This window comes from Ursus americanus, chromosome 27, assembly GCF_024610735.1.
Source record: "Ursus americanus isolate L20-20 chromosome 27, mUrsAme1.1.p, whole genome shotgun sequence".
NCBI lineage: Eukaryota > Metazoa > Chordata > Mammalia > Carnivora > Ursidae > Ursus > Ursus americanus.
In genome coordinates, this window is record NC_142153.1 from 23443499 (window position 1) to 23458084 (window position 14586).

A 14586-nucleotide genomic window follows, 5' to 3' on the forward strand; every position below is an offset into this window, starting at 1 on the left:
AATTAAAGGAATCTAAGTGCTCATTTGTTAATCAGAGATGTTTTGATATAAACTTTTAAAACTTACTTCTGCCCACATGTTTTGGTTTGAATGCTTCTCACCTTCAAATTCACATACAATATGTTAATCTTGCCATTTCCTATTTTTCCCTCGTAGTCCATGCTTTGCATGAATTTTGAGAGATTTTAATTATCCAATAAGAAAAGAAATAGCAGCTATCATATCATACTTCTTTGAGTTACCACTTACCCAGTATTCTCTGGGGATACTAAAAAGATGGCCATTGTGATATCCAAGTATCTGTCAGTCTTTATAAAAACTAAACCCAACTGAAAATAAAAGCGAACAATGCAAACTACTTACAATGTCAGAGATGTACAGAGTGGATCTTAGGACTAAAAAATTTTGTATTTCTTGTAGCTGTCTCTATGTTACTCATTTATCATATTGAAATTAGAATTGTTCTTGTAACTCCCATTATGGGAAATCCCTAGGAATTTGTAAGCTGCGCATACCCAATAATCAGATTAATCTAATCGCCAGTCACAGAAAAAAAATGCTTAAGTCATAAACAGCAAGAGAATCCACTGATTGTAAATAAAGTAGAAGGGAGACATTACAGAGCAATTTCACCCAAGCAAGATAATTAAACTCAGAGATACTGTTTCCTGTTTCTCTGGTATAAACAACAAAGCTGCTCCGCTGGCCTCTCCACAACCTGGATGTCCCAAGGCCACATCCCTCTTCTTTCCTTCCACTTTCCCTAAGGAGAATTCTGGGTCATAAAGGAATGAGAATTGGTATAACTTCTTTCCTGAAAGGACTTGGGCTTCCTCTGTGTTGATATTTGTGTCATCTTATTATAAGACAAGCTAACATCTATTATTAATTGATGCACTAATTAAAGCCATACTTGCAGTTTCCATTAGCTTATTCCCTAAATTCTCCAGAGTTGGCTGTCTGGTTTTAATCAAAACCAAATGGTAGTCCAAGTTCCCAGCCTGGAGCAGCTAGGAGGAAGTCATTCAGTGGAGGCACAAGAAAGCAGAAAAGATAAACAGATGATAGTTCACAAAATTTGTGTCGGACAAAGGATGCAGATACCGTGAGCTGCTTTGGAGATGTGATTCAGGGACCCTGTCATGCTAGATGGAAGACGTTGCAAGTGGTTAATGTCAGCAAGACTGTAATAGGATCAAGATGGAGTCTGTCTTCGGCTTTCCCAGCACTGCGTTTGTGTGACTGGAGGATTCTGCCTGGAGGTAACGCTGCATGTGCCATGACACGACCTACTTTAATTCTGTGAAGGATTCCTGGGATGGGAGAGATTTGAAGACCACATTCTATTTACTGGCTTCTTGGGATTTTACTCACAGATCCTCTCAGGTACAGGATATAGGGCTGCAGCATTTTAAATTGTAAGTAGTGTAAAAGAACCAAAAAAAGTTTTCCTATTTAGGGGATGACAGTTTTAAAACTCTAAATTCATCTTGCTTTCATAAGAGATCTTTTGACAGGAGAACGGCAAAGGTATTTTGATGATGTTGTGCATATACATTTAATAGAGTGGGAAAGCTGTAGAGGAGGGAGAAAACTGTTTTCTTTCCTTTCTTTTCTTTTCTTTCTTTTTTTTTTTTTTTTTTGAATTCATCAGCAGTGTGGGATAGAGAAAGCTCTACGACTTTATGACTCTTCAGCTAATCACCTCGAGAGCTTTGACAAACTCCCTTCGGTTCTGTGTAAAATCAGAACTCCTAAATCGCCCAGGCGGGCTCTGCTCTGCCCCCCTCCCTCTGCTTCGTGCACTCTTTCTCACATGCACTGCTCAGAGGCAGGAAATGCTTCCCAGGCAATCTGGGCCTGCTTGTGGAGGCCCCTTTCGCAAGACATCAGTCTGAATTGAGTGGACAGAAGTCACTAGGAACGCCTCGACAGACTCCGGCTTTAGCCAAGGCTCCCTCCAGCTGCAGAGGGTGTTTTCGTGAGAATCACACTCTGCGTAAAACTGCTTAGAATAGAGCCATGATCTCAGCCATGAAATGTGAACTTATATTTTGGAGGAACTCACGGGGACGGACTTCTCTCCTAGCCTGAGTGTTGAACAGTGTCATGCCTGGGCGTTTCAGCTGCTTGTTGTCTAGGTAAGACGCTCTGTCTTTGTATTTTGAGGCGGTCTTTGAGGAGGCAGAAAGTTTGACAGAAATGTTACCTTCTTCACTCAGTGGTGGTTTCCTACGTTTGGGAGCTAAGCTATGAAATTTAGAAGTGGAAAATGTTTAGGGAGGAGAAAACTGCCAAATTGTTTTAGCACAATGTCAATTCTAAAATAGGCTCCAGAGAGGGTTTACCGTTTTCCTCCATAAACTAAGATTTTATTTTAATCCCTTTTTTTATCTTAACTTTTTTATGAATATGACCAGGTTTCCTATTCCATGGCATAATACAAAACAAATACATATTCTCACACTAAAGTGTGAGGTGTAAAGGATTTCTTTTGATCTCCCCTTCCTTTGCCAACAGGGAGAGTAGATAGCACCAGAGTGACTTTTCTTAATAATGAATCTCCGAAGACTATTCTGTGTGTCACGTAAAATATGAAGACTGGACTCCTCAGAATTTCCCCAAACCAGTTTCAACCACAGTGCAGGCTGCTAATGTACAGCTTAAAGGTTTCATTAAAAAAAAAAAAAAGTAAACACATGAAACTTCAAAAATTATTTCTATCCTAAATAGTATTTAATCTTTCAAAAATTTAAATATTAGAATTGGATTTAGTTTGTATTAACTTTCTTGGATTCCCTGCTCAGGTCATATTTGTGTGAACATTTCTGAGGAATTGAAGTAAATCTCAATGACAGCGACATTCAGTATTATTATTATTATTTTAAGGCAACCGGAAATCACTGCAATCAATGAAAAACCAGTCATGTATTCATAATTCATAGAATCATAAAATTAGATTTCCACTGGGCTATAATCTCTTTAAGGTATCTTAAATCTCGAAATGTGCAATATATGAAGAAAGAAATCTAGCAATGACTGAAATAAAATGGACTTATAATGCCTAACATACTGTTGCATTCATATTTCTGAAGATTTAAAAATGAAAATAATTATTTTATAGAAGCAAAGTAGAATGGTATGTGAAGGGAATAGATATTCATGTATATTTCCAAATCAGTTAGATGAACACAAAACATAATAAATGAAAGATGAGAGCTGTTTGACAGTTGAATCATAAGAAATCAAGTGTTTTAATTCTAAACTTTTACACAGTACAAGGTGACCATTTGTTGTATTAGCTAACTTACTATTGGATTCTATGCTAGAATAAGTTACCTAGATGTATTTTAACCATTCACTAACAATTTAAGATGTGTTAAAATTTTTAAATAAGATTAAAAATTGATTGTTCAGCATGTGAAAAATAAAATTCTGGCTTATCTGAATTATGATTTAATAAAATCCCTGAAAAGAATTTCAAGGAAGGAAAGAACATAAGAGATCACTTCTTCAAACACTGTCCTGAGGTTGCCACAAGAGAGCTGAGGAATGATTCGAAAGGGACCTATCCAAGGTCACACCGCTAGCTAGTTGAAGAGATGACAGTGGAATGCCACTTCATAATTCAGAGATCCTTATATGTACATCATCTTGGTCTCAAATAATAATTATGCAGAATGAAGTATGAATATGTCCAGTAGAAGGCTACTTTCAGACAAAACTGTAGTACCTCTTTAAAAAACAAGAAAGGCTCAAAGCTGCCACCCACGTACAGTATGGGGGGGGGGGAATCATGGTTTTAAGAAAAGAACCAAATTCACCTAACTGATGAAATTTTCTCAGATGTAAAAGTTTTCTTATGCCTTCAACAAACACTTCAATGGAGTAACTCACTGGTGACGGTTTTGTTATATTTCATGTTTATGCCAAGAAAATCAATGCATGGGCTAATAATTAAATTAACTTTAAACTGATGTTTCTTAAAAATATAGGGCTAAAAAGGAGCTTGTCTGCTATCCTCATATTCAAATGGTATCATAACCAATCTGTCTCAACCAGCAACATTCACAGATTTTACTACCCCACATCAGAATCGGTTTAAGGATCTCATGTACCCAGACATTCTTTCTTTTATCTAACCTACAGCTCTACTGCTATAGCCTATTTCCAGTTTTATGGGTTTTTCCTCAGTGGAAATATGGAAAACCTAAATGGACATAAGAAAACAGAAGTATACATTTGTGGGCCAAATAAAGCCAATTCCTTTCATCTTCCCTTGTACAGCTTATTTTCAATCCTTTAATTGGTTCATATATCTACTCTGAGCCTTCTACAAAGTCCTTCAGTTGTAGAATATAGAATTTCTTGCAGTATATAAATAAATGACTGGCGCAGTGTAAAAGGAGAGAGTTGGCTGCTTCAGCTGTATCATACTTCATATATGACAGTGTATGTTGTCATGCAGGCTGAACACTGCCCTTTCCAAGGCAAGAACCTTTCTCATAAAACTAATCTATGTCATTTCTAGCGCATGCCATTTCTTAGACAGAATGTGTGTCATGATCCTTTTTCCCCCATTTTTATGAACCAGATTGAATTTCCTGATGTTATTATACTTAAAAGATGCACTGTTCAACACTTTCAGTGTCTCCATCCTACACAGTATTGGAATGAGGAATCAATGGAGGAAAACAGTAGCCTATATAACTGCATGGTTACTAGAGAGCTTAGCAAAAGAGAATACATCATTTTATTTTTTTTCTTAAGGATCTTATAATTTAAAAGGAGGATTTTTCTGACCACCCTTAAACCTGCCCATACCGTACACCTCACTGTAAAGACTATGGGCAAGCTTTAATCTCACTCATAGAGATTGGGTCTTGTAGGCTTTAAACTAGTCTACATTTGGGACATTCTAAGTTCATCCTTTGTTTTGAGCTTGTTTCTTCTTGGAGAATGAATGAATACGTGTATGATCTTACAATAAGAATCTTTCTGTAGAAATCATTGGAATACAACAAATTTCCAAAGAGTTGGCCTAGATCTGGATCAGAGAATTTTATGATGAAAATAGAGAAATGTCAGTAATTGTACATGAGAATTTAAAGAGGATGAGAGAAAAGTAAAAACCCCCAGACTTGAAGGAGTTGGCATGACTGTTGTACCTTCTCTCCCCATGTGAGTGGTAAGTGCCTTATGTCCACAACTTAAACCAAACAAGTTTGGAAAGAAGTCCAACTCCCGACTGACTTTGGTGTGGATATAGGGATGCAACATTTACTTCCATGGTTCTATTTTGGCATTAAATTGCTAGTCAGTTCATAGAGTGTGAGAAATAGATGGACTTAGTTTTAACGAAATTAAACAGAATAAAGGTGAAGTGTGGACCTCGAGACCCAGTTAAAAAGAGATTGTTTATTTTATTCAGTAGATTACACAGTATGTAAGTCAACTTGAAAAGATTAAATAAGGACTCCCATGCAAAAAAAGTGGGAAGGCAATGTAAACCGTGTACATATGAATGTGCTCATTATTGAAGATAGACGGGTAGAAAAAATTATTGTACCAGCTAATGTTTAAAAAGGTTGTTTTGTATTAGACTGGATTAGCAAAGTGTTTTAGCAATACAATTCAAATACTTCAAAGAGAAAATCAGTCCTATAATGGAAATGAGATAGAAAGAAGTATCTGATAGATTAGAGCAAGTTTAGAAATTCAATTAATATTGCTTTTTATTCTCAGCAATTAACATAGCCTAGCATGTCAGATGCTGTCCATACCTGTTTGTCAATAAATGTTTGTGGAATAAATCAGAGAGAAAGAGGAGAGAAAGGAAAGCAAAACTGGTGATAAAGAGTGGGCATTGTGGGACTTTTTTTTTTAATTTTCCAGACATCCTGTGATGATAGAATAATTTTTACAGGGAAAAGAGAATAAGAGGTTGTCAAGAATCATCAGAACCTGAGGCCAAAGGTTAACAACAGTCTCATAAGATGACATTACAGATTCATTAAAAACCAGAAGGAAGGATGAGCATCCATCCAGAAATAGTTTAAAATTAAAAGTTAACATGAAGCCAGTGACAGCAGAGCACTAGTGAATTTTCCACAATTTAAATAGGGTGGTGAACTGAAAAGCTCATGGGCAGAGTCCAAAAACTGGCTCTGATTTGCATCTTCGCCACTTGATGTTCTGTCATTTGAAGCACGCCCCATAACTACTTTGAACTTCTGCTTTTTATTGATACAGTGAAGAAAATAATGAAAACAGTTATATCACTGGGTCATTTTGAGCATTACATGAGATTTTATATGGGCAAATTGCTTTGCACACAGTATAACAAACAAATCTTTGTTCAAAAAAGCTTAGGTCAATTAGTCAAGGAAGGAAGAAAGACTCATGGTGTTTCACATTTTGGTCAAATTGCTCACATCTATATTGAAACAACATGGGCATGCGAGGGATAGTTGCATTTTCCTACTCAGCCATGGATTCTGGGTTAAGATCACTCAAAAATTAGAGGAATCATCGTTGCCATCAGTAGCAGCAGCATCCCCAGAAGCAGCAGCAGCATGTCCTTGAACATCTAGTGAATTCTCACAATATGCAATGGATTAAATGTTGTAAGGGTATCATTAGCTTAGTATTATTATTTTAGCTTAACATTATGATTTTCCCCTCAACAGCTTTTCATTATTCCCATTACAGAGGTGAGAAAACTGAGGAAAACAAAACTTAGGTAACTAATCCAAATCACCAGGAATAAAACAGTGGTTCTTTAACAGGCATCTTACCTTCACAAAAAATGGAGATGATAACTTTTGTCCAGCAGTAGGGATTTGACCTTGAGCTAGTTACTAAGTCCTGCCAGAATTCCTCCCTATGAGATAGTGATAGCAACTACTCCATGGAGTATTTGTGAGTACTATTACCAAGGGAGATAGTGTAAGTGCAATGCCTGACCCACAGTAAATGCTTAGTAAATGGAAGTCCTTCGTTACTGTTACTATTATCATCATCATCAAAAGTTTTCAGGGTGCCTTCTGCTAGTTGGGTATATAGAGGAATACTTGGTAATAAAAACAGGCTCAACTGTACATAGGTAGATGACTAAATAAGATGAGAATTATAGATATTAAGCACAGCAGGCAAAGTTGATGTTAGAGGCATCCCTGGTAAGATACTGACCTAATAGAAGTAGCTAAGTTCCCAGTGATTTCATGTTCCCAATTTCAGTGAAAGTTGTACTTACTTGAATGAGTGAAATCTCAGTATCCTGTTGGCACCTAGCAATCCAAGCACCTGTGTGGATGTAGCCGTATCTCTTATTTGCAGTTAGTGATTACTGTGTCTACCGTTAGAGGGTTCTTAGAAATGATAGCAAAGCTAAAAATAGAAAGGGGCCACTTAAAGCAACGACACATCTCACCATGCTGGTGATAAAGCATTATAATCCGTGTCTCTTGTGGAATAGAAATGCTGCTTTGCCATTCAAAAAAAAAAAAAAAAAAAAAGCAAGCAAGCTCTCGATGAAAATTTAACTCTAAGCTATTTCCTATTACACGAAAAATTTCAGCTGAAACAAGTTTAGAGCAAAGGCAGTACTTTTCTTTGGTTATAAGGGGTTTTGTAGAAAAACAGATGTGAAGGCAAAAACCCAAATGGTTAATTATTAATGAATTTATTTGCAGAAATATCTAAGATACAGTGTAGTTCTAAATGCTCAAAGGATTCTGCCTAGGATGGAACACTATCATTGAGAAAACCGTGTACTTCTAAAAAATAGAATAGGGAAGCCCAAAGCAAATACACATACCCAGAAATTAGTGCATGTATCCATGATGCAATATTGTTCCCCATGACTGTATGAATTTGGGGATCTTTTGGAAACCAGTTGACCCCCAAAAGGTCTTAGTGACCTCAGGCAAATATGAAGTATTCCAAGATTTCCTCAAATTACATGTGGGTGACTTAGAAAATGTTAAGAGACTCTGCAGAGCTGGCTGACCTGAGCTGTGAAGTGGTAATAAGTCAAACATTGCTAATATCTGGGCTCCTCCCTGCAAAAAAATAAATAAATAAATAAATAAAAAATTAGAAATTACTGAGGCTGCATTACATAGCAGGAAGCTGAAGGGAAAAATTGGGCGCCACACGAATAATAATTTTTACAATTTTAGAAACCTGCTTTTTTATGAGGAGCTGACTTCTAGCAAACTGACAGAGTTCATTTTCACATTTGCTTAATTCCTGGAATCTTTGACTCTGAAAGTGAAGAAGAAAATTTCGAAGTTCGGTAAAGTTGTGATATACATAAAAATAGATAAATATTAAAAGAATCTTTTTAATTCAGGTACCTACTTCTTCCTTTTTTTTTTCTAAAGACCAAAAATGATGGAAGCTTGGTGTCTCTTTTGGGAAAGGTTATATACTGCTTATTCCAAGGATTTAGTTCATTATGGGTGGTATATTCTTTAAGTTACTAATTTTTTTATATCCAGACAGCCTAAATACATGAAAGCTATTTCATATATATTTTAAGCTTCACCAATTTACCAATAAAGAATTTCAAAAGTTTGTTTTCCACAGACAGCTAATGAGGCATAATGAGTAAATTCTAACATCTGACAAAATATGCGAAAGTAGATGGGTAATGAATTTGTGAAGAATTAGGATGCAGATTGCTTCCAAAGAAAAAGATGAAATCATATGGAGATAAATTCATGCATCATATTATTAAAGGTCTCTTTCTCCCACAGTCTATTTCTAACCCTGTCTGATTTGGATTAGACACCATGAATATTTTAAAGGAAAAGCACCAATTGTCTTTTACTAAAAGTTGGCTACTCTGACCCTTGACTAGACTCATAGAAATGCTTTTTTAAAAATGTGTTATCTTTTTTGGCTATTTGTTCATGCATGTACATAAAGGAATTAGGAAAAGTCCTATCTGCCTACGCCTTCTCACTGCTCCTGAGCATCTTGTATATGAAACATCAGTTTGGCAATGAAAAGTGTTCCTCTTCATGTTATCACTGAGCTGGGGAGCAGCGGAAAGATGCCCAAATGTGCACAATTTGGTCTGCTAGATAATTTATTCTTTGACAGCGCCATCAAGAAAATGAATTTCATTCTGGCCCCTGCAAATGCTCACTGTAATGAAGTTTCACTTTGAAACTAGTGAGCACACGTTTGAAGAACTGTATTAAGTTGTGGTCGTGTCTATGTTCTTCCTTCTGTTCTAGCTAATTCAGTTCATAAGTAGTTTGGGGGCCCTTTCTGTTTGCAAATGTGACTCCCTGAGAGTAGGCTAAGACACATGAAGATCTCAAATCATGATAGGATGTTCAGATTCCCAGTCTCTCCATTTCACTGATTTATCATATTAGCAACAAAATGGGTCAACGTAGAAATGTTCTTTTCTCAGTTCAGATGCATTCTTTATTCTTGTAAGAGTGCATTTTAGAGAGTTGAAACCACTTGTAATTAAAAGGAGGTTATTTTCCCCGTATCTTTTCTTCTTCCTCACAGTGACTGAGAATATGCTATGTGGTAGATATTATACATAGATATGCTTTAAAGCAGTTGTAGAAGGAAAACATGATCTAGAAATTTAACATGGGTGGGTAATTAAGAAGAAAGATCCTAAGGGAAACCAAAGCAACTGAGGCCACCTGAGGAAAGAGAAAAATAAAGAGAAACTGTCACTACTATTATGTTTTTATTTTCCCTTCTATTAAATATGTAGAATCTGTATGAAGGTGTTTAAAAACAACCTGGAAGCCAATCATGTGTGTGTGTGTGTGTGTGTGTGTGTGTGGTGTGTATACATATATTTTAAATTTTTTATTTGTCTATGTGTATGCATATCTATGTCTATGTATGTCATTTGTCTTATGAAAGGGTAAAATGAGATACCCACATTTAAGGGTTTAAGGGGTTGAATGAGAAAAGTTGCCATCTTTCTAAGTACTATGATGAGGTGTCCAGGAGAAGTTGCAAAATAATGCATTTACTCAATTAAGGTTATTTACATCTTATTTTTTGTATCTTAAAACCTCTGGTCAGGTAACATTTTAGAAGGCTATGGCTAAGAGGATTACTAAGAATATTTGTCCTGACTTGCAGGAGTTCTTAAAAGGGTTGGGGGAGGAAAAAGGCCATTAAAAAAATCACCAAGGAATCTTATGGAAAACTGCATGACATTATTGGCCCCAAATAAATACCCAAACTGGCACCTTTATTGTGCTAATGGAAGGAGGAAGATACATTTGTACTTATGAGGCGGTGGTATGGCAAGGGCTGAAGGGAATACAGGGAATAGTTGGGTCCTATTGGACATATAATAGAGGAAATGTAGACATATTTACATATCAACTCAATTTTAAGATTACTGCTCTGGAATATATTAAAATTTAGATTAAATTTAGATTATTATTTAACATGCTTCTGAGATTCAGAAATTTTTCTTTGTCTCAAGCAAATTATATTATAGAATTATAACAATTTAAATTGTTTTTAGCTGTTATTCCTATTTAGCTGTTATTCCTATTACCTTCATATTTCTAAACAATATGATTATACTATATTTTTTCCCATTTTAGACATTATCTGTTAAATTCCTGTTATGGAAAATGAAGAGTCAGTTCTCTGAGACTGTTCTTCCCAGCATCCCTAATCCCATCCCGTACAAACATTTTATACTTCAAAAATAGTTGCTTTCATAATTTTTTTTATTAAGTCAGTATTTGCTGTTTGCATTATTTTGCTGAACAAAAAATTCACAGCTAAGCCAGGTAGTGTACTATGATTATATTTCCTTTCTTTTAAAACCCTGTGTTTCCTGGAGGTAATAACTGATTTTTAGTTTTCTATGTAAATAATCCTAATTCTTCCACCTAAATTCCTCTCATTATTTCCATGGTTTTTTCCTTAGAGACATCTCTCGTAGAGAACTTTAGGATTTATGTGAAATGATTGCCTGCTAGGCCTGCTACATAAATTTCATCCTGGAAATCCCATTCCCTGGTCTTCTTGTTGAGTTTCTGACTCCCTTGTTACCATGTCTTTTCCATTTTATGTATTCTCTTATTTGGGAGGAACTATCCCTCCAGTAGCTTCTTGAGAAGAGGAGGAAATTTTTAAGGCTCCTCATATAATTTTAAGGTAGAAATAAGTTCCCATCAGAATTTTGAAGATATATTTGCCTGTCTTGTTTCCAAATTTGCTATTAAGAAATCCAGTAACATTGAGATTCCCAATGCATAATATATAACCTCTTTTCTCTCTTTCTCTGATAACATTTATATTCATTTGCTAACCTCTAAAGTTCTGAAATTTCACAATAATGTTTCTTTGTGTGATCTATTTTTATTTCTTGTATTACTGCGTAGTCCACAGATTCCCTTGAATCTGAAGACGGGTCTGTGAAATTTTCCGAAAAAAATTTTTTTTCTAAATCTCTCCCCTCGATTTTCTCTGAATGCACCTGAGAAATGTGGTTCCCCTCCAGGGTGTCAAATGGGTTTTCAAATTGTTAGTAATTCTCTGTAGTTTATTGTTGCCTCTGCTTTCTCTCCCAAAGAGGTGATTCTAGAACAGTGAAACTCTGAACTTAGCTCCCATTTGATCTGGATGTTGTGGAGGCAGAAAATTTACCACAGAGGGCCTCGTTTAGGGTTTTTCTCCTCTGGAAGCCCTACCTAACATTTCTGTCATCCCACACCACTCACTATTGAAAAAAGAAGGAATGGAGGAAGGGAGGGAGAGAGGAAGGAAAGGAAAGGAAAGGAAAGGAAAGGAAAGGAAAGGAAAGGAAAGGAAAGGAAAGGAAAGGAAAAAGGAAAGGAAAGGAAAGAAAAAAAAAAAAGAAAAAGTAGGAAGGAAGGGGAAGCTAATGACCCTCTGCTTTATGTTAAACTTTACATGGTATTTGTGGCCATGAGAAGACTTATTTTTTCTCTGCATGAGTTTCTCCCATAAAATTGTAAGCTCCTTTAGGAAAGGTGGAATATATTATTTAGGTTTATACTACCAATGTTTAGCAGAGTATCTGTGGCCCCCTGGGCACCAAATAAACAAGTACTGAAGAATTGATCTTGGCCAGGCAGCATTTCTGTCAGTTCTTCATTACTGCCCCTTGATTTCAGCAATAAGTGCTTTATTTGCATCGTATTCTCCCAGGCTGTAGAATGAGCAATGGTGATTATTATCGGAATCTTCTTCTCTAAGGACAATTGCCAGGCCAAAATACATAGTATGCATTTATTTCAGAAGCAGGTGAAAAGGAGAGCGTGATCATTTGATATGAGATATAGGCCAGTGATTCTCAAACTAGAATGTCTCCAATTGCTGTTGTCATTTAGTATAATAATGTTTAATTTCAATTAAGTTTAGAATACTGCATGGCATAAAATGCTTATGTTAAGGAGTGGTGTTACAAAATTAACTCAAATAATATGTTTGAAATTAATTCATGTCTAAACATCTTATGTACTAATATCACAAAAAGCAAATTTGGACATTTTACAAACATTTTCCAGAATTGTTACAACATTAGAGGTACATAGAGTCTCTTGTAATATTAATATAGCGGTGTTTGAACACATGCATTTAAGAAGTGAAAAATCCCCATGGAAATTCACTTCATAAAATCAACACCCTGCAATGACCTACACTTTTCCAGATCCTTCATCCAAATCCTCAGCAGCTGAGCTCATTCTGAATGGAAATGCACAAAAAGGATTACCAATGAAATATAATTTCGTTGAAATTTGCAAAATAGATAGCCGGTAGCTAAAAATATAATTTTAAGGAGAGCAATCTGGTGAGGAGACTGATAGGGAAATATCAGGTCTTTTACAAAGACATCTATAACTTATAGGATGGATTCTAGTCAATTCAGATGATTTAGAAAATGAGGCCAATATGCTCAGATGCGACTGACAATAATCAAGTACTCCTTCTTCTCAATACTTTTCTGTTCAGGCTTTAGATCATGGAGACAGATTTTAACTATAGATTTTATAAACAGAATTTCAATGGGAAGTGTGAATAACAAAGTTTGGAGAGAGAAGATTTTTAAAAAATCTATCAGACCACAGGATATGGAATGAGCACCAAAAATGTAGAGATGATGATCATAAGGATAATTAGGAAATTCTATGTCTTTGAAAAATATAGACACTATACATTCACAGGAATGGTTTGGAAATGTCCAAAGAACCTAGATGAGCAGGACAGACGGAGTTAATGCTTTCATGTGCTCAATCTACCTAATTTACAATGTCTCTTAGCAACTAGATGGCTTCAGAACTTGTTGAACTGTCTTCCTTTGACATTATAAAAACACTTATCTATTTGCCAAGGTTGAGTGAAATAAATTAATATTATGGTAAGGTCCTGAGGGTAAAACTTTTATGTAATCTGTCCCCCAAGGAGTTAACAAAACTCAATTTCTTTTTAGTAAAAGAAATGAATCGAGAATTTAGTCTCAACTTAAATGTAAATGTGGCTTAGGAATGACACAGTAATACCACTTGGCATTTCTTAAGTTAGCCTGCTCTCTCTACACTGGATAAAAATAAAGAAAAGAAAGCATCTAAAACAGAACCGCCCTATTACAACCCAAATTTGCCCATGAAAGCAGAAATTTTCTGGCCTGCATCTATGCGTTTTTTCCACTTTCCGTAGCCTCCCACACTATAATGACTTATGCATGGAATTCGGGGACTTTATATTTTCTTTTGAGTGCAAAATGAATGCCAACATGGAAAATGTGCAGGCTGACCATTTTCAAATGGTCACAGACCTTTGAGGGAACCCGATAGTATCCAGAAAGATATTTGGTCAGGCTAGGTTACCAAATTCTAGTACATTCCTTAACTCCACTGGTCTTCACAGAATGGGAATATTTACCTTTATGGCAAGTGCTTAGTCAGAATAGCTTGAAATTTTTGGTAGGGACTCAGAATCCTTTTCAATAGACTGAAGTGACCCCAAACCAGCACAGCAGTCAATCTTGTTTATGGCCGAAGTCAATAAGCCAATCCATGTTATGTGCTGAAAGTTCTTGTGTGGAGGAAAAACTAGAAATGTCTGCTCTTTTTAATGGGATTTTTCTTTTATGGTCTAATAATTTGGTTTCATTATGGAACAACATTTGGATTAGTTATTTTTGTAAAGTTCAGTTTATGTTGGTATAATTTGTTTCCTTGAACTAAGGGTTTGAATAATTCAAGGCAAAAAGGGGAAGACTACCTGGAATGTGTTTATATTCTGCCTTATCTTAGGCCTGGTTTTCTGGTTTACTTACATTTTTATGGCCAAATTCTGATAGCAGTATACAAACTAAACTCCTTAGAAGCCAAAAAGAATGCGACTGAAATTTCTGAGGAATTGTCCCAGTTGTTTTATCATGCTCACATCTTCTTTTTGGTTCACTGTATTCCTGCCGGAGGAGTTTAGATTTTATACATACTAAAGCTAGGTGGAGGGAAGGGGCACAGGTAGGATATCATTCCATGGAGACAGTAAAGTTTGTTGGCTATCTAAGTTAGAACCAGGGCCTAGTTTGAATGGGGC

The 14586-nt window shown here is 35.9% G+C and overlaps 1 protein-coding gene across 2 annotated transcripts in view; it reads left to right on the forward strand.

The window, feature by feature from the left end:
- Nucleotides 1-1038: 1038 nt before the first annotated feature.
- The window catches only part of DLC1 (DLC1 Rho GTPase activating protein), a 401280-nt gene continuing 387732 nt past the window's right edge, over nucleotides 1039-14586 (forward strand). The window contains exon 1 of one of the 2 annotated variants that reach the window (XM_045810850.2): nucleotides 1039-1262. The gene's annotated coding sequence lies outside the window, so the exon portion shown is untranslated. Of the gene's footprint in view, nucleotides 1263-1887; nucleotides 2142-14586 lie in introns of those variants that run through there. The other variant, XM_045810849.2, reaches the window with a different exon arrangement.